The following is a 27,869-nucleotide window of genomic DNA, read 5'->3' as shown; positions in this document are numbered from 1 at the left end:
TGACTACATACAATACAATTACAGTGCTGTCTACATAACGTGCTATAAGTCTGTATCAAATGCTATATAATCCAACAGAAATGCTATCTAAGGGTTTAGGGTAAGTGCTATGGGCCATGATGGAGTCTGAAAAGGTGGGTCTTCAGGCTACGGCGGAAGATTGGGAGTGATGCTGCAGTTCTGACTGCAATGGGAAGTGCATTCCACAGTTTTGGAGCCAGAAGGGAGAAGAGTTTGGGACGTGTGGAGCGTTGTCCCGGCGTTTTTAGTGAGGGTACTTCCAGCTTCCCTGCGTTGGCTGATCTGAGTGCGCGGGAGGGTTTGTAGGGTTCAATCATACTTGTAAGATATGGGGGAGCCATACCTTTGGTTGCTTTGAATGCCTGCATCAGAGTTTTGTATTCTGTGCGGGCAGCGACCGGGAGCCAGTGGAGGGAGCGGAGCAGGGGGGAGACATGTGAGAATTTTGGCTGGTTGAAGACCAAGCGAGCTGCTGCATTTTGGATCAGCTGGAGAGGCTTAAGTGCACATGCTGGTAGACCAGTAAGGAGGGAGTTACAATAGTCGAGTTTTGACAAGACTGTTGTCTGGATTAGGAGCTGGGCTGATTCCTGGGTGAGGAACGGTCTAATTCGTCGTATGTTATAGAGTGTGAACCTACAGGATCGAGTGACAGCTGTGATGTGAGCTTTGAACGAGAGCTGACTGTCCAGGATAACACCAAGATTCCTGGCTGTTGGGACAGACGTTACCAGGGCGTTGTCTACGGAAATAGTTAGCTCCCGCATAGGGCAGGACTTAGCTGGGAAGAAGAGAAGCTCAGTCTTGTCTGGGTTCAGCTTGAGATGGTTGGAGGACATCCACTGTGAGATGTCAGCCAGGCATGCAGTGATGCGCTCTTCCACCTGAGTGGTAGAGGGGGGGAAGGATAGGAACAGTTGTGTGTCATCGGCGTAGCAGTGATAGGATATATTGTGAGCAGAGATGATAGTGCCAAGGGATTTAGTGTACAGTGAGAAAAGGAGGGGACCAAGTACAGATCCCTGTGGGACCCCAGTTTGGAGGGTTCGGGGGGATGATAACAGACCTTTCCAGGAAACCTGGTAGGTCCGGTCGGTGAGGTAGGAGGAGAACCACTTTAGTGCCGTTCCACCGATGCCTAGCTCCGCTAGGGTGTCTAGGAGCAGCTGGTGGTTCACTGTGTCAAATGCTGCTGATAGGTCTAGGAGAATCAGTACTGCAGAGTGGGAAGCAGCTTGGGCAGCATGTAGTGCTTCTGTGACTGCCAGCAGGGCAGTTTCTGTGGAGTGGGCCTTCTTGAATCCGGACTGGTTGGGATCCAGCAGGTTGTTCTGTGAGAGATGGAGAGAGAGCTGGTTGGAGACGACACGTTCAATGGTTTTAGAAATAAATGAAAGGAGTGATACCGGTCTGTAGTTCTTGACATCTGAAGGGTCAAGGGTTGGTTTTTTGAGGAGTGGTGTTACTCTGGCTGACTTGAGGGCAGATGGGACGCAGCCTGAGGTTATTGAGGTGTTTATGATGGAGGTGATGAAGGGGAGCAGATCAGGTGTGATGGTTTGGAAGATTGGAGACGGTACAGGGTCAAGAGGACAAGTGGTAGGTCTAGAGGATGTTACTAGTTGTACGACCTCGTCTGGGGAAAGAGGAGAGAAGGAGGACATGCATGGTATGTTGGGGTTGGTGTTGGTTGAGTCAGATGCCACTTTATGTGGGAGGGGAGGAAAGGAGCTGCTGATATCATCAACCTTCTTCTCGAAGTAGTTGACAAAAACATCAGCAGTGAGGGATGAAGGTTGAGTGGGGGGAGGGGGTTTAAGGAGGGAGGTGAAAGTGGAGAAGAGCTTCCTTGGGTTAGAAGTACAGGATTGGATTTTGGTGTGGTAGAAAGAGGTTTTAGCAGTGGTTAGTGAGTGGGCAAAGGCAGAGAGGAGTGAGTGAAAGTGTGAAAGGTCATCTGGTAGCTTCGTCTTGTGCCACTTTCTTTCGGCTGCCCTTAGAGGTGTTCGTTCAGATCTGAGAGTTTCAGATAGCCAGGGAGCCGGTGGACATGAGCGAGCTGGCCTGGATGAGAGCGGGCAGTGTTGGTCGAATGCAGATGAGATAGAGGAGAGAAAGGATGAGGTTGCAGTGTCAGGTGAGAGGGAGAGGAAGGACTCCAGGGAGGGTAGAGAGGAGAGAATAGAGGATGAGAGGGAGGAGGGGTTTAGGGACTTGAGATTGCGTCGGGAGGTGACGTTCGGAGGGTTAATAGGTTTAGGCGGGAGGGTGGAGAGAGAGAGGGAGAAGGTTATGAAGTGGTGGTCAGACCTAGTTAGGGGGGTAACAGAGAGTGTGGAGGGAGAGCAGGCTCTGGAGAACACAAGGTCCAAAACATTACCAGTATAGGGACGGTGGGAAAACACATTCTAAACAGGTCTAAGAGATAATAATAATAAAGTAATAATAATAATAATGATAATAATAATAAGGTACAACTAATAATTATGACATAATAATAGTAATAATAATAATAATAGGAAGTAGGAAGTAAGTTGATACAGAACCCCTAGGGCGGCCTCCTTCGATGTGTCTGGATGTGTCTAGGTGTCCGGGTCTTTGGATTGGACACTAGGCTATCTTAGTCAGCCTGTGTGATTCTTTGGATTGGAAATTGGAACGATTCCGCAGGAAATTGGAACGATACCGCAAGGAAATTGGAACGATACAGCGAGGAAATTTGGAACGATACAGAAAGGGGTATGTCTCAAAATGTTCGGAGTATGTGTCCACTTACTGTACTCAGAAGCAAGCAAGCAAGTGTCAGACCGTCCGTCACAGTGTATTTGAAACAGGGCGCTACTTATAGTGCGTGATGTCTATTTTCTGAAAATAGCCAGGGCGGGGCCTAAGAGTCTTCAAGTGAGCTGTTTGATAGTTCAGTTGAATAGCACTTAGTCCAGAATAGATCTCTTTCAGTTTCAAAATGCAGTGTGACTAAACTAAAAACACAGACAGAACTTAAGACAGAAGTACAAGTAAATAAAGAAAGGAAGGGAAAAACAACAACTGATAGTACAAAAAATAAGATAGAGAAAGGGTATGTCTCAAAATTTCAGAGTATGTGTCCACTTACTGTACTCAGAAGCAAGCAAGCAAGTGTCAGACCGTCCGTCTTCAGTGTTTGGGTGATTAACTGAAATTGATTATTATTTTGAGACTTATTTTGAGTCCTGCTTAGTACAAGTAAAAAACACTTTAGTAAAACTTTTGATAATAAAATCCTTTGAAACATAGTTTTTTTTGTCCAGCTCATGAATGTAGCCTGTGATAGTATGATTAGTGAGTAACAAGTAAGAAGAAAACAAAAACAATCTTATGCCCCATGAATGCCCCACCACTATTGTGTCGGGTCTACGATGAACCCACCCGACACAACAGTGGTGGTCTCCAGGCTGCTGCTAGTCAGAATGGTGGTCCCTGGATCAAAACCAGTTGAAAACCCCTGGTATAGAGCCATTCAACAATTTTTCAGACTCCATCCTGATTGGCTTAGATTGACTTCCAAAGTTTGCAGGAGTGCTCAGTTTCAAACAAAATGCTGTAAATCATGAACACATCGTGTGATTTCCGTGAAATTGTGCACGGACATTCCCAATAGGCAGAGGAAGAGACAGTTTGTAAGAGAGACAGATTATTTTATAGACAGGTCTATAGGTAATTCCTTGACTGATCCCTTTGAAAGAGCCGATAAGGTGCTGGCCATGGACAGCAAACAACTGATTCCCGTCACACTACAGAGAATATCAGTTTTTTTGCTCAACCAAACCATAGCCCTCATACCCCCAATCTCCTTCGTACCCCCCCCCCCCCCCCTCTCTCTCTCCCTCTCTGTCCCCACCCCTCTCCCTCTCTCATAAGTAGCAAAAACACATACAACCAGGCCAACCGGGAGCAGTTTTTCCTTTCTTCTTTTGAAATGTCCTTAACTTAAGAGCATATACACAAAAAGCTCCCGGCAAGTCAACAGCAAGACTGAGAGAGAACAGCATATCTGATTGGATAAACAATAACACAATTTATTCATTTTAGCATGCGCCACAAAAACATTGAGGACCTGAAAACAGAAATATCCATCACAATGACTGTTTCCATACATTTGGAGTGCTTTATTTTCCAAAAATATTGAAGAGGAGAGAACAATCCCATTTGTAATTCACTATACAGTAGGGTTGTAACGATATACTGTAGTAACTGTCGAAATATCGAAATATCGCCAATATACAGTAGGAAGCAGCATGGAATGTTCTGGTTTGAAAAGTCTATGCCTCTAAGTTAGCTTGCTAATTTATGGAACAGATGGGTTAGGTTTACACATCTTGTCCCTGTACTGTTACCTCTTGTTGACAAACGGCTACACTGCCACACTAACTAAAGCTTGGATGTAGACAGGAAGAGATGGACTTTTACATGTCCACTAGTAGTACTGGCTACTTGGAGGCATCTTTCCATCTCCTGTAACCAACCAATTTAGTTTGTCAAGTGAGCACTTGAACTTTTTGTGTGTGCAAAATTAATGTGTAATGTATATTTTCTAGCTATAGGCATATTGTATTTTCTTCTTTTAGCACATGACAAATACATCTCTCATCGCAATATATTCAAAGTTAATGAAAAATGTTTGGCGGCTGCCAGTTAAGTGCCAACTTAAGGTGCTATAAGGCCCTGGGTTCTGTTTACCATAATTTTCATATATCATATTTTTTCTTCTATATTTCAAATTTGCAGCCTGTGATATTAATTGGTATATTCACTGTCTGTACTGTAGAAAGCAATATTTAGTGGTAAATATATTTAGCATTTTTTGGTACAGTAGTTTAAACAAAATATGTAGACATTATTTTGCAACCATATATATTTGTAATTGCATGCTATCAAATTGTCTGACAAATTGTCTATAAAATCATCTATCGCAACTTGACTCCAAATGTCCTAGATATTTACTATCTCTCCCTGATTGACCATCTATATGGAAAGCATTCAAATGTTAAATTCCCAAGGTTTAAAAAAGCACTTCATCCATGGTCAGACTCCTCGACCAACATATTATGTAAGGAGACTATACCCCCTCCACCCCCCTTTACGATAACAAATAACTTGAATCATGTCCCATAGAGTGTGTTCTCTTTTTCTCTTTGACCCTGCTATCTGTCGTATACTGAGGAAAGACTGGGTAACTCGTTCTCTTCTGTTTTTCCTCCTCATCTTGCCCTTCTCCCTCCATGGAGATGGCAGATAAAGAGCTTGCCTAAATGCATGAGAAGGGAATAAGGGATAACTTCCTCTTCTCTCTTTTACACACAAACGTAAATAGAGTGCACAGGAGTGGAGAAAAGATGGAGCAGAGATAGAGTCAGAAGTTACATGCAGTTAGGCTAGAACATATACTCCGTAGTGAGAAAAAAAAGAAATCACATCTCCAAGCCAATTTCACCAGCAAAAAGATTTTGCCGTTGCTGGAAACCATAGATATGTTGTGTCCCAACGTTTCAAGGCACGCACACCGACGTCACAAAGGTACTCTTTGGCCTGCAGAGTACATCTTCGTGAGGTCACTGATCACATGACTACAAGTTGTAGACCTCCAGTTGTAGTCTAAACAGAAGGGGGACCATGTTATTATTTCCCCACAACTCTCAAGGTATATGAATGGCACAGTTAAACGTTGAAAATGAGTGGTATTCCCCTTTAAGCACCGAGAAGGTGTGCCAGCGGTGGCCGAACGGTTAGCGGAGCGGTCTTTATACCGGAAGGTCGCCAGTTCGCATCCCCGGACCGGCACGTTAAAATTACCACCGCTGAAGTGCCCTTGAGCAAGGCATTGAACCCCGGCCATGAAATGTTCTATGAGCAGGGTGTGGCTGTAAACAAGTCCTTGGCTTAGTCCACTTCCCTGGGTAAACAAAGAACTTTGCTTTGCTTTGCACTCACTCAGCTATTGCCTCACCCGGGCACACTTCAGAGCTTAAGCCCACTGTTGCCAACTCAGCACCTACAAGTTGCATACTGAACAGTAAATAATCTGTTCTCAGTTATAATGTAGGCTACTTCCCAAATGTATACCTGTGCTGGTAGATGAGACTACTTTGAGGCTGGTCTTCGTGCAGAGATCCAAGTCTGTGTTTAAGATAGCAATGCACACTGATTGTGCCGGACCACAACTCATTTTAACACATTTGTTGTTTACGGCAGAATATTCCGTCATATAAAATCCAATCCTTGTCTGCTTCTGATGGAATGTTCCGCCATGTAAGCTTTTTTTTTTTTTTTTTAAGATATTTTTTTGCGGCTTACGCCTTTATTGATTTTTTAAGGGATAGAAAGTAGGCTGACAGGAAACGGGAGAGAGATGGGGGGATGACATGCGGTAAAGGCCGTGTCGGGTCCGGGAGTCGAACCCGCGGCACACCGCGACTGGATCACCAGTCCGGTGCCCAGACCGTTACGCTACGGCCTGGGCCCCATGTAAGCTTTTTAACCCATTTTGGGGCGGGAACCCATATTGGTGTTAGCATTATGTTATGCTTTAACTATTGAAAAATAGCAGATCTACAAGCTACAAGCTACGACTGACGTAGAAGACATTTTTAGAATCTGATCTCAGGTCAGAATGGAAAACTGTCAGGATGTAGAAGACATTTTTAGAATCTGATCTCAGGTCAGAATGGAAAACTGTCAGGATGTAGAAGACATTTTTAGAATCTGATCTCAGGTCAGAATGGGTTAATGATATAAAACGGGATTGCTGTAATCCATTTTTAAAGCTCCCGTTGCTTGGCCATGCCGTCTTTAGCGATACACATGTTTTGCGCATGCACACTGCCGTTCACTTCCTTGTTTACGGCCCGGCTAAACTGTCTCTTCTCTCTAAATATACGTCGCTCTCTATGGTTTTGATCAAAACGGCAATGTTCTGTCATCATTTCTGACTTAATCGAGCATCTTGTTTGGAATATGAACGCTTCTAAAGAGACATCAAGGTAACGTGATGTAGTGATGGAAGATTTCACCTCTCGGTTTTGGGGGGAAATTGAAGGCGGGGCAGTTCAGAGTAAAATCTGCCCCTCTGCTTGGCACTCCAGCGCCTTAAAGGGATAGTTCAGATTTTTTAAACTTAAGCTGTATGAAATACTTGCCATTAATATAGTGGTTGCAACTGTATTAATTGATTGCCCGAGTCCCATGGTGGGAGTTCTGCTCTGGTTTTGGTCAATATTAAGTAGTTCCGGTCATTTTGTGGGGGGCACTGGGGCCACGCAGTAAAAGTAAATGAATCCACAAAACTAATGTCATTTGTATTGTTGACCTATTTCTAAAATATTAGCGCAACTTTCGTTCAACTTTGACCCCTCTATCACATGGAACTATCTTTTGGGCGTAGTGATATGGACACAAAAAACATAGTTCCGTGTGATAGAGGGGTAAAAAATGAACGAAAGTTGCACTAATATCTTAGAAATAGGTCAACAATACAAATTATGTTTTGTGGATTAATTTACTTTTAATGGGTGGCCCCCAGTGCCCCCCACAAAATGACCGGAACTACTTAATATTTCACCAAAACCAGAGCATAACTCCCACCATGGGACTCGGGCAATCAATTAATACAGTTGCAACCACTATATGGCAAGTATTTCATACAGCTTACTATCCCTTAAAGACCATGGCTGTGAAATACTCTAGGCACCAGATCATTAGATATCTAGATCAGAAAAATTGCTCCTCGCAGCACGGGTCTCCACCAAGTCAGGTATGTTATTGTGGGCCAGCAACATTCAGAATTTGCCAATCAGAATGGAATATGAAAAATTGGACTCCATCTTGATCACATGACAAGAGATACTGAGTACCGATTTGCGTGATGTGCTGACAAAATCTGTAGGAGTAATATAAAAAAAAACAGCCTCCTGAATTTGTAAAAGGACAATTAGAAAAGGCTGGCATGATCTTCCTCTGCCTAGTGGGAATGTGCGTGCAAATGTTTCACGGAAATCGGACGCTACCGTATGTTTATGTTCTTTGAGGCAATTAAGCCACTCCTGCAAACTTTAGATGCCACAAAATCTGTAAGAGGTAATATCAAGAAAAGTGTTTTGCAAAAAGCGGCTCCCTGGTGGCACTATAAAAGGCAGATGTAAAATAATTCAGGGCAGAAGTTTTTCCTTGGCCTCTAGGGATAAATTCGTTTTTGAGTGGTTCAACAAGGAACAGCAATGTCCGTGTCCGTGTGTTGTTCACATACCTATGTGACGTTAATGTATATGACTATAATTACCAGTAGGGGCGCTGTTGTGCCAGAAACAGAGAGGTGCTGCACTGTTGCCTGCTAATGAGAGAGAGAGAGAGAGAGAGAGAGAGAGAGAGGGAGGGAGGTGGGGGGGGGGGAGTTGCACCACTCAGTTCACACATGGGTGTGATTTTTTTTGTAAAGATTGACACGCAATGTGTCTTCCATGTGGCGGAGGATCACCGTTGCTCCTGGGGGTTGGCGGAGAGCTCATTGTCGGGGAGAAAATTCATTGCTGCATGTACTGTAGTTTGGATGGGAGCGATATGGAGCAAAAAAGGAGCGAGAGAGTATAGAGCGGATAAAGATACAGAGAGCAGGAGGCATCGGAGAATTTAGTAAAAAAAAAAAAGATGAACTGAAAGGAAGATAATAAAGCAAGAGGATGGGAAGATTTAGAAGAAGAAAAAAACAAACGTTAAGAGAACTTTGTGAGAAGTGTGCAGCGAGTAAAATTATAAAGGGAGCTTTAATAATGGGCAAAGAGGTGTGACAGCCAAAGGGAATACGGTATCTGTCCATCTGCATTTTTCAATTCCCTCGCATGCTCAATGAAGCCCCATATGCATCGTCAGTCTGTGTCTCTTTTCTTGCTCTTTCTCAACCTCATTTTCCTTCTCTCCATGTTCCCCTTGCTCTCTCTATACTGTGTTGTTGTTTTTTTGCTCATGTTCACTCCCGGTAGTGACTATCTTTGAGGGTGTTTGATTTTCATGTGCAGATTCCAAATCGTTTAAATGAAAATCATCAGCTGGGTTACACTGCCACAACGGTACACTACACTGCCTTGCCCTCTATAACCTGAGATCAGATTCTATAAATGTCTACTACATCCTGACAGTTTTCTGAAAAAGCTATGTTTCAATGTCAGTCATTCGATTTTTCAAAAATAGCAGACCTACAAGCTCGTAGCGCGCCACTCGGTGGCGCTCTATGAGCTTGTAGATCTGCTATTTTTCAATAGCTAAAGCATGACAGCTAAAGCATGACAACACCAAAAGGGGTTCCCACCCAAAATGGGATAATCAATAGAACCCGGCTATACACCGAGCACGGGTGCAGTGCGCAGGTTGTGCTTAAGCTCTGTGCGTGAATCTTTTTATTTTTAAATTTCCTTCAGACAGGAAATACGGAACTCCCCGTGGGACGGACGAGCCACCTAGCTGCTTACGTTCCACTCCGCTCGCAGCACGGACCGGTTAGGTTTCGTTCCCAGTGTAGCCCTATAGTGTATAGGTCAATTTTGCAGTATACAGACATGATACAGACGACCATCATACACATTTAGGGCACTAAATCGTGGCCGATATAAATTCAGTGGACGCCCCTCACTTAACATAAGGGTGATTACTTGCGCAAGCAGAGCGCGCAAGTAATGTGATCGGCCTGGTCCATTTGTCGTGACAGCCGTTCCGCCATTTCAGGACCCCCCCAGAAAAACATCAAATCTGTGCCCGTATTGCTGGACCAATGATGACGAAATGACCATATCTCTTACGTCATCATTTAGAGCTGGTCATACACGTATTTCTTACGTCATCATTTAGAGCTAGTCATACACATACGTGTATGACTAGCTCTAAATGACGTAAGAAATATGGTCATTTCGTCATCATTGGTCCAGCAATACGGGCACAGATTTGATGTTTTTCTGGGGGGGTCCTGAAATGGCGGAACGGTTTTTTTGCTGTCACGGTTTTTGGACCAGGCCGATCACAGAATACCGCTAATCAACTTACAACTACACACTTTATACAGTATAGAGTATAGAGTATATATGTATACATATATAGTATATGCCTATATACTATATATATACTATATATATTTCTTACGTCATCATTTAGCTCTAAATGATGACGTAAGAAATATGGTCATTTCGTCATCATTGGTCCAGCAATACGGGCACAGATTTGATGTTTTTCTGGGGGGGTCCTGAAATGGCGGAACGGCTGTCACGGTTTTTGGACCAGGCCGATCACAGAATACCGCTAATCAACTTACAACTACACACTTTATACAGTATAGAGTATAGAGTATAGAGTATATATGTATACATATATAGTATATGCCTATATACTATATATATACTATATATATTTCTTACGTCATCATTTAGAGCTAGTCATACGTATACTATATACATAATCAATAAAAAATAATTTACCAAATTGTGCCTGATCTGCTGGGACCAGAGTACGTGGTGTGTATGTAAGAAATATGGTCATTTCGTCATCATTGGTCCAGCAATCCGGGCACAGATTTGATGTATGACTAGCTCTAAATGATACACACCACGTACTCTGGTCCCAGCAGATCAGGCACAATTTGGTACATGCGCGCTCTGCTTGCGCACTAGTTGGCCATTTATGGCCTACTAGTGTGCAACAAGCAAGTATGCACTCGACAGAGTGCAGTTCTAGTTATCTATGGGAAGCCGAGAGGGCTAAAATATAGTGGGGAAAAGGGTGAAGAAAACGTGGAGCACTTTTGTGGCTAAGCAAATACAGGATAGAAGCGAACTGTACATGGTCTGAATACGTCCGGCAGCCAAGTTCTGTGGGAGTCCAAATTGCTGAGTCGACTGGTCTGAGCTCATTGCAGAGGCTGAAAGGGTAACATTGTAATACATTCACAGTTTGTATTTTATGCTGTTTGAGGGCCAGTCCCATTATTTAGTCACAAAGAATCTGAACTACAGTACTGTATTTCAAACTAAACCAAAAGTTAGCAGCTAATGTCACAGGCTATGTGTGAAGTGAAAGATGGGTGAGGTTTGCATGTGATATACTCACACGGTAAGGTCTGAATGGACCTCCCACTGAATACCCACTGTGAACACACACACACACACACACACACACACACACACACACACACACACACACACACACACACACACACACACACACACACACCAATAGAGAGCAGGAGTGAGGGAGAGTATTAAGGTGGGTTGAGCGCTGAAATTGGCATCCCCCAGCGGTCAAAACCAGCACTGTAGCCATGGTGGGTCCCTCCCTGTATACTGAGACTGAGAGAGAAGTCTTTACTTACCCAGTCTGCAGAATCATTTAGATAGGCCTGAGATGGGCAGCAGATAATCACTGCAGACTCCAGGCAGGACAGGGCTGTAATTGACTGCTCTCTCTCTCTCTCTCTCTCTCTCTCTCTCTCTCTCTCTCTCTCTCTCTCTCTCTCTCTCTCTCTGTGTTTGTCTCTGAATTCAATTTCAATGCAATTCCATGAGCCAATCCTTGGCATGAAAGGTCATTATGAACTCTATCTCCCTCTTACTCTCAGCTTTCTGGGACATGCCTCTTTCTTTCTTTCTTTCTTTCTTGCAACTATTCAGTATTTTAGCTGTGACGTGAGCGCCCCCTCCTGAGATACTTCCGGGTCCTACTTTTGTGTCGCTTTTGTGTCCCCATGGAGTTATACTGTGACGCTTCGTCGGACTAAATCTGAGACGAAAACAACCACGAAAGTCTAATTTTACCGCTTTCCTTGCAACAACAAAGCTGTGCTGCTCTCCAAAATCTGTCTGTGACAGGCCGTCTGCCCCACACGGAATACTATCGCCATTTTATTTATATTGTGTCAACTAAATCCTCATTAATGCAAACTAGATTCAACATACTCAAGCCTGCACACATTCTAAATAACCCCCGAAATATTTTACAGAGCAAATGGACTGTTGCCACCTTCAATAATAATGATAATAATAGTCTTTATTGTCTCCACATCATATATTTTTGTTGTCATGGACACTTGTACAAAACATTAATAATTCTACTCGAGTTGGAAGCATTAAGACCCATTTTAACCCTCTATGGCTTCCTTTCTGAAAAATAACGTCAATTTAAAAAGATTCACACGTTTAGATATTCTATTTACAATGATATGCGGACGGGAGCTAGTGCCACTTGGACCCGGACGTAACGCAGCACTATAAAATGACGTCGGACTTAAATACTGAATAGCCAATGTTTTCTTTTGTGTATAGTTGCTTGTCCACGCTGATGCCCAATGTAAGACTAAGACCCATGGGATGAATATACCCATCAGACATATTGGTATTCATATCGTGAATGTAATTTCAGCCCATCGCTTTGTTTTATGTGCATATACATACAGTAGGTGTCCTTTGGACGTTCTGGGCCTTGAGAAATACCTCTGAAATGGTCACCATGCACCCTTCCCTGTGATGATAATGGATGAGTACAGAATCCATTCACGGTTCCATTCATGTGCCTCGACCTATTGGATATCCACATCCAAGTTGCAATTTAAGTCCGATAAGCACAAGTGGGACCCGATGGGGTCCTTTTGGATTAATTTGTGTTCAGTCAGAGTTAAACTAACACTCAGGATTTGCAGGTGCGATGGCTGTGATTTATAACCCATTTTGGGCGCGAACCCCTTTTGGTATAGCTATTGAAAAATAGCAGATCTACAAGCTCATAGCGCGCCACCGAGTGGCGCGCTACGAGCTTGTAGGTCTGCTATTTTAGAAAAATCGAAGAAAGACTGACATATAGAAACATAGCCTTTTCAGAAAACTGTCATTTTCAAACAGACATTTTTTTTAATCCCATCTCAGGTCAAAATGGGTTAAGTGTCCAACTCAAGAGACCACACACACACACACACACACACACACACACACAGACACAGACACACACACACACACACACACACACACACACACACACAGACACACACAGACACACGTGCATGCATCAATCTGGAGCTAAAGCAGCCTGGAGTCGCCAAGAGTGTTTAGGGGACCCAGGGGAGGGCGGAGAGGAGCCCGGGCCTGGACAGCTGTACGATGGAAAGAGCGATCCGGCTCTCCGGCCTCCGCCTCTTCTCCCTCCTCGTCTCCACCTCCAGAGAGAGAGCGAAACAATTATTGAATCGATGTCCGGCCCGGGGTCGATTGGCCTGATGTGATTTTCTTTTACGCTGCGAGAGAGGTGAGACTCGCAGTCATTCGAAGAGAAACAATAAAGTTGTTTTCGCGCCTTCCTATTTAACGTTATTTACTGACATTAACCTAATGTGGCTTGGCAGATGCTATTAACACATTTAGTCCTGAAAAATATGTCTTCTAAATCCTGACAGTTTTCTGAAATACCTATGTTTCTAGGCCTGTATCACTCAATATTTCATGTCAAGGACCTCAAAAATGATCTGTAATTGGCCACCGACCCCCATCTAAAAATATGTTGTGTCCCCCCCCCCCCCCCCCAGAAGCAAAGATTTGAGATAAAAACGTTCGTTCTGAAAAATATATATTCCAAATTTGAGGCACATTTCATGATTTTTCAAAAATAGCAGATCTACAAGCTCGTATGAGCTTGTAGATCTGCTGTTGTTCAATCGCTAAAGCATGACATAATGCTATATAAACACCAAAGAGGGGTTCCCGCCCAGGATGGGTTAAGCACAGTGAGCCGCGGTGCAGTCAGGGGGCCGAATGGAAGAAGCAGGCCCGGGCACCCAGAGGTGTTATAGAGAGCAATGCTCTGTCCAATGAGCTGAGCAGCTGATAATGGGATGTCATTGGGGATTTACTAGTCATTATAAGGCATTATATCAGTGCTTTCCTGGGTGCTGCTTCAAGTGCTATAACCCATTTAGACCTGGCGACGATTCTATACAAATGTCTTCTAAAACCTGACTGTTTTCTTGAAAAAGCTGGGTTTTTTTATGTCCGTCGTTCTCAAACACTTTCATGTCACTTTTCACGATTCTTCAAAAATAGCAGGCCTACAAGCACTCGGTGGCACGCTATATGAGCTTGTAGATCTGCTATTTTCCAATAGCTATAAAGCATAACATAATGCTAACACCGCCCAAAATGGGATAAGGATGCCCGGTATTAAGAACCTTTAAGTCTGAGTTATATTTCAGTTGCGTGCTGCAAGTCACCGATGTACAAGCTCACGTAGCATTGCGTGCTGTGAGGCATTGTGATCCTGTATAGATGTGCTATATTTGACACCAGTGCATAACTATATAAATTAGGCTTTACACATGAGAGTAATGGTGTTTGTTTATGACCCACATTGCACGCGCGCTCACATGTACACAACACTGAAATGTAGAAGTGCCCATACCCGAAGGCAGGGTTGGCGAAAGGGCCTTTCTGTGTGGAGTTTGCATGTTCTCCCCGTTCTCTTCGTGAGGGTAGGTACCCTCACAAAATACATGCAGTAATCCTGGTCACTAAACTGCCTCCCCCTGGCCAGCCGGGGCGCCTGATGGAGGGGAAAGGAACTGGTTGGAATAACGTGTTCCTTCCACGCGCTACGTCCAACCAGGGAAACTCCCCCCTGTCAGGTGTAAAGGAGCAACTTGGACACTCAGGCATGAAGGAAGCATGAGTTCAAGTCCGTTGCTCTCCCCTTGTCCCCCATACATGGGGACTAGGTTGGTGGAGGGTGTGTAGAGCCCAGGATCACATTAGATGATAGCACAGGGGTGAAAGTGCCCATGTATGTATGACTTCCCGGTCGATTAAAGCGTATAACGACACAGGACAGTGGGTTTAGACATCAAACATTTTCGCCCCTGTTAGGGACCCCCAGCAGGTGGAGGTCGTTAATGGTCCTATAGGGCTTCCTGACTCTCTTCTGAAGTAATGCTTCGTGTGTGAGCTGTGTTACATGCCATGTACTGTAAATTGGATCTTGTGGGTGTGTGCAAGAAGTCTGGTTACAAATTAATGGAATACAATGGTAACGGATCTACTCCTTATTGTTTACTAACCATGCACATGTTACAGTATGGAGAGAAATGTGCTTATTTAAAGATAGCGTCGATAGCGTGCCCAGGAAGACATAGTGAGTAGAACGGTAATAATGGTTTAGCTTGAGCAGCAATTTGTACTCATGACGGAGACTAACACATTAAAGTGATGGGACAACTGAGGCGTTAACATGGAACTTCCTTATTGGAACATGCGACTCAAAGCACGTTCACTGCAAATTCAACCAAGCATGGCTTTTGTTTAGATTGCCTTATTTTTTTTAACAAGCTTTAACGCAGAATCACAATGTTTTCTGAAGCGTGACTGTATCTGCTGGTCAAAATTGAGTTCACATCTGTAAAAAGTTCCCTCTGTAGAAGAGTGAGGTATGTGTCTGCTGGTTATTACGGACTGACTGTTGATATTAATTTTGTCTTCATCCTTAGGGCCCCAAATCACACCGTAGAAAGCACGAGTGTCTTATTTCAAACACAAAGAGTTTTTTTCACCCCCCTCCCTATCTAATTATTGGTCAGTATTAGGATGTTGATATTGATTTTGTATGCTGAAGTAGGCCTAAACAACGTTTGTTTAATTTCAAAGTTTTTTATATTTAAATGAGATGAAGAAAGTCACCACTCACATCACACATTTCTCTGCGAACGGTTTTACTACTGCCACATGTCGACAGGTGTGTGCAGGCTAAAGAGGCTTTATAGGGAAACAGGTTTGCTTCTAAATGAATTCATGCAGGAGGCCTTACGTGCGTAATGAGGACGGGTATCGCTGTGCTCTAGTCTAGGTTGTCGTGTTGTTGTGTTTGACAGTGTTTCCCAAAAAAGGGCATAGTGATTGACTGCCATGTGTTCAAGCTACGTGCGACACAACATTTCTTTGGGAAACCCAGCCATTGTCTATAAAGTTGATCCAAAATATATATTTTTACGAGTCACAAGTCATGACATTGTCAAGAAGGCATATTGGCACTCATCGTGAATAATGTATAGCAGGAGTTTGTGTATTTGAGATTCAGATCTCTAGTGTGCGTGGTTGAGTATTCCAATTTGTTGCATTTGTTTAATGCAAAGGAGCGACGGGGCAGTTATTGGCAAGTTGCAGCCGCATTTGGCAGGTTCCAGGAACCCTGAGTGATGCACGGCTGAGCCTGTAGTGTATATGCGTTATGCGTGCACTCCGGCACGAGCTGTGATCAGTGATCACAGAGATGAATCTATCCAGACAGATAACTTTGTGGAAAAAATCATTATAAAGCACAGGAATAGATCAGCCACAAGACAAATTTTCAGTTTGTCTATTTCCCGGCATTAATGCACACTTTTTGTGTCTTCGTGTTTTTCTGATTATGGAACCAACCACCCACCTGCACACCCACACACACATACTATTCTCTGTTGTCATGACTGCACGAAACATGGATGTGACGCGCGCACGCATGCACGCACGCACTCCCCCATAGTACAATAGTACAATAGTCTGTGTGTGTGCAGCTCTCTCTATAGTTGCTTGCCTGCATACCTCAGTGTTCAGCCTCTCTCTGTAAATGATCATTAAACAGCTCCTGCACATCAGGAGACACCAGCTAACAAGGGAAGCATGTACAAGCTGGTTATTAGAGGCAATTAAAAGTGTGTGTGTGTGTGTGTGTGTGTGTGTGTGTGTGTGTGTGTGTGTGTGTGTGTAAGAAACACACACAGAGAACCCATTTTTTGCTTGGTCCGACGTCGCCATGGAAATGGGGCCTTCAGTTCTGTCAGCAGACGACTCATCAAAACGCTGACAGGATAGAGTATAGACTATCCTCTGAGTCTGGATCCGTGAGCCGCCGAGTGACAAATACGGATAATGAGCTGAAATACGGAAATAATGAGAGAAATTACCGGCTTCTTGACCTATTTTGGCTGTGCATCTTTCTCCATGTAATGATCCATATTAGAGGATCATTAATTAATTGAATCCGCCTGGCCGAAGGCGTAGCTGAGACTGTGTTTTGTCCCCTGTCCATCCAAGCCGCGTGCGTGCGTGCGTGTGTCCATGTGTGTGTGTCCGGCTAATCTTCTGCACTGTTGGACCGATCAGTGTGAAATTGCACACACACTCCCTAGAACCTCTGCCTTCAATGTTTGGAATTGGCTTGTTACTCCTACAGCTGTTGTCTAAATAACACGCAAATCGGTACAAATTATCTCTATATAGTCGTATAGGCCTACAGTATGGGATCAAAATGGATCTGTCCGATTTTGCATATTCCTCCCTGATTGGCTAAGATTAATTGGCTTCAAAAGTTTGCAGCAGTGCATGACCAGTTTAAAAAAAAAATCAAGAACGCAGAATCTAATCTGATTTCAGATTGTGCATTTGTTTAACTGTATGTAATGTGTGTTTTTTTGGGGGGGTTTTTTGTATTTATGGACATTTCTTCGAAGATTTTGTTTTGTATTTGTGCTGCCATGGGGATGTGGGGGGGGGGGGGGGTATATGTAAATAATTGCTTTGAAATTACTATATTGTAAAGAAAACATCAATAAACAAATAATTGGCTGTGTTCATGGGAGGGAAGCCAGGTAGAGGAGGGAGAGACTCCTACACGTTGGTTCGTAGTGTGTCTCATGCTGCAGGGAGCCTTCAGAACTACAGTAGGAGGGATGGCATGTTCCTCCATTTGCATGATGTCCTCCTGGGGAAACTCCTCACTGTCGAGGACTCGAGGGGGAAGAAGCAGCTGGCGACGTCACGTGTATCAGAGCAGATGTAGTTGTCTATACACCAGTGGTTCCCAAACATTTTCACGTCAAGGACCCCCAGATTGACACTATAGAGGCAGCGGAACCCCATTTGAAAAGATATGCCTACAGAGAGACCCCCATAAGAGAAGACTTTTGCGGCTCTAGCAGTGATTCTCAACCCGTTTAATTAAGAACCATGCATTAGTCTACAGACCCCCAGCATTTAATGGCATTTCTATCTCTGGGACCCCAATTTATATTGTAAAATCAATGTTAATTTAACTCTGAGAGTGTACAAAATACGAATGGAACCAAATGGACCCAACGGTGTACATTTGGTGTACAAATGGAACCGAATGTACCCTAACAGGTCCATTTGGTTCCATGTGTATACACTCTCAGAGTTACAGGCACATAAGGGTCCCTGGTAACCTGACTCCGCCAGATGGGGGAACCCAGTGTATTCTCTGCTGCCCCATCTGGCAAAGTCAGGTTAGGTCCCCGCCGGACCCCACTTTGGGAACCACTGGTCTACACTCCACCTTCCCCAAGACCAGCCAGTAGGGGTCACTAATGGGGCCTACAGTACACGGGCAATTCGAAAATTGGCATAACAACTAAAGGGGGAAAAAATAAAGAGCATAAAAAGTAGGCCATGTCCCTCGCTATGTGGCTACAGGGAAGACTGTTTACTAAAACTGAAAACAAAGCAGCACAGCACTTGATGTCTCGACAAAGCAGTGCTTTGGTAAAGTAAACCCTAGGTACTGGCAAACGCGCCATGTTTATTAATCAGCACTAGTTTACAACACGGAGGCTAATAATTATGGTTACAGCATTATTTTCAGGCCCTGAACCAAAACTGAATACATTTATTATCTTTTCCTGGGCAAGAATGTGCCACATTCTGGGTCAACACGTTATACGCTTGATAGCAAGCTGCATATGTATTTCAGAAACAATATGACTGCTTTTTAGTTTTCTCTTCTTTATCATCCTGTCATGTCTTTGTGAATGTATAATGCTACAAATGTGATTTGTTTTGGAAGAATCACTTGTGTGATGTTACCGGCGCTCTTATCATCATACATCACATTCCGTGCTCAGCCAATCAGCTGAGCGCATTCTGTGCTCATACCGGACAGACATACACATACAAAGCTGTGCAAAAAATGCTATCTCTATAGTTTCCCTGGTATTCATCTAAATGTGGGCCATCGCATAGAGTTCCAGAACACCACATCTCATTGTTTGGGGCGTTGATGTGTATACACCTACAGAGACTAATTCAAATGAGAATTCAGGAGATTTGTGAATATTGACCTTTTCTATGCGCGCGTATGCTCATTAACAGTCTCAACAGATTGATCAATGCAGAGGACAGACCTTTTTGTTTTTGTCTTTTTAATGTCTTTGTTGGGTAGCATCATTTCACAACAGTTTGTAGTCAGTCCATGGAGCATAATAGCACAATAGTTCCCAGAAGTTAGCAGCACATACTACTAGCAACATAGTGGAGTAGCAGCAGAATAGACACTTTTAAAAGACAGGCTAAGACGAATCAGATGTTTTATAGAGGGTATACTCGCATGCATAAAGTGAGTGGCAATTTGAGTTTAATGTTGTTTAACGTCGTTTAATACAATTGGATAGGTCAAGGCCACTCAGTAGAAGTGGCATACCTCTGGTCCATAGCCTTAAAGGGGCATTCCACTCATTTTCAACATTTTACTCATGTCATTAATATACCTTAGCGCTGTTGTGTGGAAATAATAAATAAAAATCCCCCCATTCTGTGTTTCCTAAGTATGAAAAAAAACATCTTGATGATGTCATCAAGATGTGTTTCACCATGCTTTTTTCAGATTTTTAAAATGATTTCCACACAACAGCTCTAAGGTATATTAATGACATAGTAAAATGTTGAAAATGAGTGGAATGCCCCTTTAAGGACTTCTCCATAAGGCTATTATGTTAGTCTCCACTTCCTGCGCATGAAATGCTCACTGTCAACTAACCAATACTAAAAGGTCCCCCCCCCACCACACGTATAAATTGTAGCCTACTTTTGGGCCAGAAAGGAAAATATTTCACCGGAGGGAAAAATCCGGTGAATAGGGTAAGGAAAAGTGCTTAAGGCTATGGAGTATGGACCAGAGCTAGCGCATATCTATTCTCAAAACATCAGGATCAATTTAGCATGCGCATTGGAACAATCTGAGGTATCAATTAAGCATTTTGGACTTGTTGTCACAACCCATTCCATGGCTCTAGTCACACCTAGCTCAGAGTTTAATTAATTTGACTAGGCCAGATGTGACTGCTAAATCAGTCATCACCCACCCTACAGTCATTATTCAGTTTGGAGCTGCCATTACATTCCTCACATTCCAGAAGCCTCACATTTGCATGCATACATCATGCTTTCCTTGACTTTTGCAGTCATTAAAAGTCCATTTGTTTAGTCCAGTGATGAGCTTAGCCTTAGGGTAATCATCATGCATATGCATATCATGTACATGTTTCATTTTGCGCTTTTGAAGTTCTTATAACAGTTGTGTCTTTTGTTTAGTGTCTGATGTGACGCGTGACTGTTTCACTGTACATAATTATGTACTAGAGCTTAATTTAAAAGGGTCACTCACAACCCTAGGTTGATTTAGTAGTTTGTTTTCCACTTCAGGTTACATGGCAGGCTTGCATAATCACTGGTACGTTTCAAAAACTACTCCTTCATAGTGTTTCTTGCATTAGAAGTGTTCGTTTTGTACCATTATTTACCAATTCCTTGGCTGTAAAAGAAATTCATTACAGGAAAAAAAAAAAAAATTCAATGAATGAAATAATGAAATGATGTATACATTGGGATAATCGCCTGGCATGAAAATAGTTTGTTTACGGTGTACAGCCTATATGGATGCAGCCACTTGAAAGCGGGCCCTGAATCTCATCATTGGATCCTAATAAGAGTCTAAAAAAAAGCCAACAGTGTTTAATCTCCAGCTGGCACACTGCAGGTGCCCAAGCACATCTCCCTCCTGAAAACTATAGCGAGCACAAATCAACAAATGTGTGTATGTGCATGCAATTCTGTTCTGTCTCCCGATAAATTACAATCCACATTCATTTTCATCCTTAGATGATTTGAGCTACAGTGTGTGTGGAAACTGGAAAGGATAAATGGAACTCGGTTTACACTTATGATTGCACTCCATATATTAGTTTTAAAGAAATGTTTGGGAATGGCACACTGAACCACAGGGTAGGGCGCAAAATCTTCTTTGAGGCCAATGGAGGAGCTAATTTAAGTGCTAATTTAGGATTTGTGTATGGTAGCCTATTGATTGGTATTGGTGTGGAACTGTGCATGTATTCTGACTTGATTCGGAATAGTATGCATTATTATCCATAAATGTAAAATTCAACTTCTCTTGAAATATCTTATGGAGTTGTTCAAGTTTATTCCATATAAAATGTTTACCCCAGTGGCAGATAGCCTATATATATCGTTTTGACATATTGTTTGTCCTTGCAATTTTGTTAAAAAATACCAGTTCCCCTGAGTTCGTATTTGCTTTCTCTAGGCTCAAATAGCTCCTGCATGCAGATTGGAAGTGACTTATTGTAAGCCTTGTACATTATTGTTTGCTTTGTACATTATTGTGTTAAGGTTGACTAAATCTTTGAGTTTCAATGTGCAGTTATATTATACATACTACAGACGCAAGCTTTACAAAAAGTAAGATTTAGAGTTTTAGACAAAGACAATCAGTCAAAAACAGCCAACAGTACCCATACTGCATGTACAGTATGTTTGTGTACATGTGCTCTCTATCTCTCTCTCTTGCACGCATGCACTTAGCAATCCACCAGTACTATCATACCATGTGTCAGTCAGGCCATGATTGACACAACATAGTCTTTCAAATGGCCATTATAGGACATGATTGACACACCCGCTTGTCACACCCACGCCCACTTACGATTCTCATGCACCTTTTATGATGACAAATCTAAGACAGGTACACTGCTGCAGGTACAGTGATGATACCGTCCTAACTGACCAAAAGGCTAGAGTCCATCAAATTAATGGATTTATAGTGTGGTCGTTAAACTGTAGTGCAGAATCTCCACATTGCTTTGGATCATTTACTCTATGGCTTTATGGATTCACGGAATATTGCCTTTGCATCCCGTGGATACTACAGAGTCTATGCAGCCAGCTGTCAAACTATTAGGACTGTATGTCCCGATGAAGGTCTTCTAACGACCAAGACGTTGGATAAAGAGCAAACTAAAGCCATTGGATGTTGTCATATGAAAGCAGGGAATCATAGCTACACATTTACATATTGGTTGTTCAGTTTGACCCGCCACCAGTTTTGAATATAATGGCTTATAGAGTAATGTCTTGATGCGATATAGTGAGGTTTTTTGCATTACCTCTGGCAGTTAAGGTGGACAGATATATACTGGCATTCCTGAGGACTGAGGAGCACTGATTGTGCATTCTTTGTGACCTAAACACACAATCAGTGTTGTGAGGTGCGACTGTCTATCTGTCTGTCTGTCTGTCAAATAACGTCTGATTATGGCAACAGGCGCTTCATGTTATTTTATAATTTAATTTTTATCTAGGAGTCATTAACAGGAGTTCAGGGATGTTTTTGTAGCTGTATACTTGAATAACCCTGCATGGAGGTTTGACACTTTGAAGGAGTTGCTCTTCTGTGCATGGGGGGGGGGGGGGGGGGGGGGGGGACTTCAGTTATTGTATGACAAGTGTCAATGATGAGCTTGTGTGTCTGTCTACTGTCAACTATGGGAACCAGAAGGTGTACCATAATTAGCTGTACATTTAATTTCCAACTATTTGGGAGGATACGACAGCTGATACAAGTTTGGGAGTTGGGAATTTGGGAACAGAGAAGAGTCGTTGTTGTGTGCTTGTCTGTTACTCTCCCAATATCCCTAATTAATCAGATGTCCTTTTCTGCATGTGGTAGCTCTTTAAAAGGACCCTTAAGGAGAGGTTGGACTAAGGAACAGACTTGTACACCTTGTTTTCTTTTTTTTTACTTTTGGGGTTGGGTTTTCTTTTCTCAGCGATTATTCTATTGATTCCTTATTATTAATTATTAGTATTTTCGATGAACTATTTAAGTGTAATTTGTGTGGTCTAGTGAACATAGCAGATCTACAATCTCAGGGATAAACTCAGGATACATTATTAATCAATTATTTTAATAATTTATCAACCATCTTTTATAATCGATTAGATTAATTAGTTCCATTAACTGTTATACCTGTTGTACCCATGGCTATAGCTGTGGAGATGATAGCCTGTATTATTTCCATGACATGGGCTTAACCCATTTTGGGGCGGGAACCCCTTTTGGTGTTGGCATTATGTTATGCTTTAGCTATTGAAAAATAGCAGATCTACAAGCTCATAGCGCGCCACCGACTGGCGCGCTACGAGCTTGTAGGTCTGCTATTTTTGAAAAATCGAAGAACGACTGACATAGGAAATCTTAGAATCTGATCTCGGGTCAGAATGGGTTAACAGTCTTTGCTTGTCTTGAGCCCATACAAAGAGACAATACTGACTATAAACCATTATTGAGCCTTTGGCTTATCGTGTATTATAGTCTGCACATCATAAATAACTGCACCATAAATAACATATATTTATTGTATAGCTTTAGAGAGAAATGTGGGTCTAAAGCCAACCACACCGATTGGTCCTCTTGTTGCAGAACAACTACGTATAGCGCATGATGTCACTTGGTGTTTAGTGGGCCAGCTTTAACAAACCATGACTTCAGAAGCCATGACCTGATTTATACTTCTAGTTGCGTGCCGGGGTCGCACATCAAACAATATACAAGATCTACAAGCTCACAACGACATGGTTGTCACGATGCATTATGAGCTTGCAGAGCAGCTGTACTTTTGATGTGCGACACAATGTGCAACCAAGTATAAATCAGTCCTAAAGCATATCTGCAGACGGAAGTATAGTGTGTGTGTGAGATTAAATCATTACAGGCTGTTATGTAAGCAACTAAATGTCAAACATGCTTACCACACAGAGCATCATTTTAAATTGCCTGTTTGACAACAAATATGCGGTGTGGGTGGATGGAGCATTAATGTGCTCACCGGCACACCCCGTAGCACCGATTGCATTAACCCATGTTGGGCGGGAACGCCTTTTGGTGTTAGCATTATGTCATGCTTTAGCTATTGAAAAATAGCAGATCTACAAGCTCGTAGTGCGCCACCGAGTGGCGCGCTACGAGCTTGTAGGTCTGCTATTTTTGAAAAATCGAAGGACGACTGACATAGAAACATAGCTTTTTCAGAAAACTGTCAGGATGTAGAAGACATTTTTAGAATCTGATCTCAGGTCAGAATGGAAAACTGTCAGTATGTACAGTAGAAGACATTTTTTTTAATCTGATCTCGGGTCAGAATGGGTTAAGAAGTGTGGCCAGCTTGAAAATGGGGCAGCTTGACAATGATTTGTCTCTTGCGCACAGCAAAATCAAATATCCTCCGGGGCTAACTATACAACACAGCAAGCATTATGGATGTTCTGTTCACCTCATGGTGTATGTGATGTGTGTACGTGCTGTATGTGATGTGTTACTATAGTGTACTGTGTACTGAAGTTCCATGGCTGGTTTGACCCCATGGTTAAATGGTGGCTATCACTGCATGGACCGTCATTCTGTTTCGTGTCAATGCTTCCTTTTGTGTCACTACGGCTACACAGCCGCGGGTAGGAAACCAGGCCTGCCAGAGAGCTGCAAACGTTTATTTTTAATTTTTGGGTGAGACGAGTTTAGATACGTTTTGAGATAAGTTAAACTACTGAAAGGGCTGGTGCAGTGCAGGCGCTTAATCTCCATCAAGACCATAGCAAAGCCCTCGGTGACAGAGTGCACTCTACTCGTCCAGCAGTGGCAGAATTAATTTGCTTAGCAGAGAGGGACTGTTTGGATAGGACGGTGTGATGAGTGGACCTGGACATTAGATGTGAGAAGAGGCAAGAGGACTCCAAGGCCCTGCATGGGTGTGATTCTGGAGATGACCGTCAAGCAAGAGGGGGCATACGTTAATCCGACTTACTAATAGTCCGACAGACGTGGGCGGTTAAGACACATACGTGGCCGGTTAAGACTCAGCCGTGGCTTCCAGCGTGTGGTTAGGGACAGGTTAGGGTTCGGGGGAGGGTGTCGGACTATTGCGTGTCGGACTGTTAGGACGAAAAGACCAAAGAGATGCACCCCAAGCAAGAGGGAGCTCCTCTGCAGAACACAGGAAACCTGTCACATGTGACTGACATTTGACCGTCATTAGGGGACTAATTATTGAGAAATCTACATCGGATGCAAATAGGATAATGTGCGTTGATGAGCTGAAGTCTTCTCTCCCACGAAAACTTGTCCGCAGTCCTGCTTGAGTCATAACAGTGAAAAACAGACACAGCTGGTTTATTATGCGCTTAATCCCATACAGACCCCAAAGTTTATAATCTGTCTTGAAAGAGCCATTTGGTTTCCAAGTGACTGAAACTTAATTGGTCGGCAGCATATCAAATAAATATAAGTTATATAACAAAGTATATATTTGGGGATTTTTGCGCTGATCGACCCGATGGTTTGCGAGATTAGCCAAATGTCTGCGGCTAATCTAGTGACATCAACTCATTAGGAAATGCTGTAATAAATGTAGGGTCATTATACCATTGATTTCCATGCATTATAAGTAGGGATGGGTCCGATTAATCGATTAATTGATTATCGTTGATAGGACCCGAAATCGATTATGAAAATTAATAATCGATCTTTTTTTTTTTTTTTTTTTTTTTTTAATGAAAATCTGTTGGAAAGGCAATATTGTCATCCAAACAGGACAGGGCTATAGGCCTACCAAAGTGTGCCTGGGATGTGTCTGTGTAGCTGCATGACTGAGAGGAGTGTGAGTGGAGATTGATTCCAATCAAGATACAGGTTTGGAGGATTTAGCAGGTGTTGGGAATTTTCCTAATCAGGCCTAGGCTGGGGTTGCTATGGTGATCAATTGGATCAACAGTGGTCCAGGGACCACCAGTGGTCCTCATTTAAAAGATGGAGTTAGTAACCAAATGGACCCTATTTAACTCTCAAGAGTTACAATTATTATTAATCAACTACATCAGGGGTTCCCAAACTTTTTTGACTTGGGTACCCCTTGGGGGGAAGATTTTTTTTTATTTGTAGGGTTCATAAAAAAAAGGAAATTATATATAAAATAAATAAAAAGCCCCCCCCCCCACCCCAAAAAAAACGATTAATCGATTAATCGTTAATATTGAATTATACAAATCGATTTTCATTTTGGACACATTTACACATCCCTAATTATAAGTTGTGGTGGATGTAACTAGTGGATAGTCTCTGTGTCACCTGATGCAAACAGACAACACCAACTGGTTCACTTCCTATAGTAAGAGCCATGCCATACAAAGTGGATATAGAATGTGACCATTGATTCGAGTCCCATTTTGAAAACCTGACAAATGAATTGTCTTTGTTCTTGTTTAGAACATAAACTTCATAATGAACTCATTAGGGAAGTGTTTACTGAGGTAATTACATCTAGTTAAAAGTAGGGCCATGTGGAGTGGAGTGGAGTCTGCCCTTACTGGCCATTAGATACTCATCCAACATCGTCTTCATTTAGCATTTAGTTCGGTTGGAATTTATTGTTCATTGGACTTTTATCTTTTGCATTACAAATTACAACTCAGTCACATGATGGATGAGCCTCTCAGGTCACTGTGTTGACTTTCACATGGTGCAACAACACCACCAATCACGGCTTTCAGTTGCACACTTAAGTTAAGTTTGATTGGTTGTAAAAGAAGACAAGCAAGCAAAACATTTCAATCCAGGGACAATACTTATTTGGTTCCATTACACCATTGTTGAACGTGACATTTCGAGCCTACTGGCTATTCATCAGATTTGACCACAGAAATGTGTTCTCCAGGGCCTTTCATCACTACAACAACACATTTCAGTGAATCTATTCAGATTAGATAAATACACGAGGAGCTACTGTATATCATTTCTTGGTGCATAATAACTAGGAATATAATGCACTTAATATCTCTCTCACTCACATGCACGTGCACACACACACACACCCACACACACACACACACACACACACACACCGCATATAAAATTTCATATATGATGCCCTGTGAGCCTGTACAGAGTGTTCCGTGCAATTAAGTTTGATTGATTCCCTGACTTAGATCATTTGACATTCACAGAGAACATGGACACACAGCTATAACCCTGTGTCTTCAGGTGATAAAGCTCGTCATTGAAAGAAAAACAAGGAATTACGTTTACTTGCCGGGGAGATGGATGTTTTTAAGGCCAAGTATAACCTTGAACAAAAACATCTACTCATGCATTCATCGCACGACTTAAAAACCATGCCCTATGTTGGCATTATTCATTACTCAAATACTCATGTGGGGTTGTATAAATAAAAGACAAGTGTGTGATTACAATGGCACACATGATGTGATTCTTTACTCATTGGCTGTACAAACATCTAGGCACAGCACTCTTTCAAAAATGTTGAAGGAGTTTTATCAGTATTATCAGCATGCAACAATGCAAGTCGGGAATGATACAAGTTGGGAAGGCATGGCCCATCCAGTTATGCAATTGTCAGAGTACCTGTTGTACCCCCCTGTCTTTGTCCTTGACACAGTGTGGGCCCTTATTCTAGGATTGTATCTTTTATGGTCTGTTTTGCATTGTATTCAATGTGTACCGGTATGCAATATGTGTATTCATGAACTACTTTTAAATTGCTATTGGACAATATTGTATGAGACCTCTGATTCAGGTCTCACATACAAAAAAAAACCAGCACAAACATGGGCAGAGGCTTGGCAGAACGGTACACACATGTGGCCAGAGGCATATGGTGTGCGCCGTGGTCAGTT

Source organism: Protomyctophum parallelum (assembly GCF_964188405.1).
Source record: "Protomyctophum parallelum genome assembly, chromosome: 10".
NCBI classification, from domain to species: Eukaryota; Metazoa; Chordata; class Actinopteri; order Myctophiformes; family Myctophidae; genus Protomyctophum; species Protomyctophum parallelum.
This window is presented reverse-complemented; position numbering follows the sequence as displayed.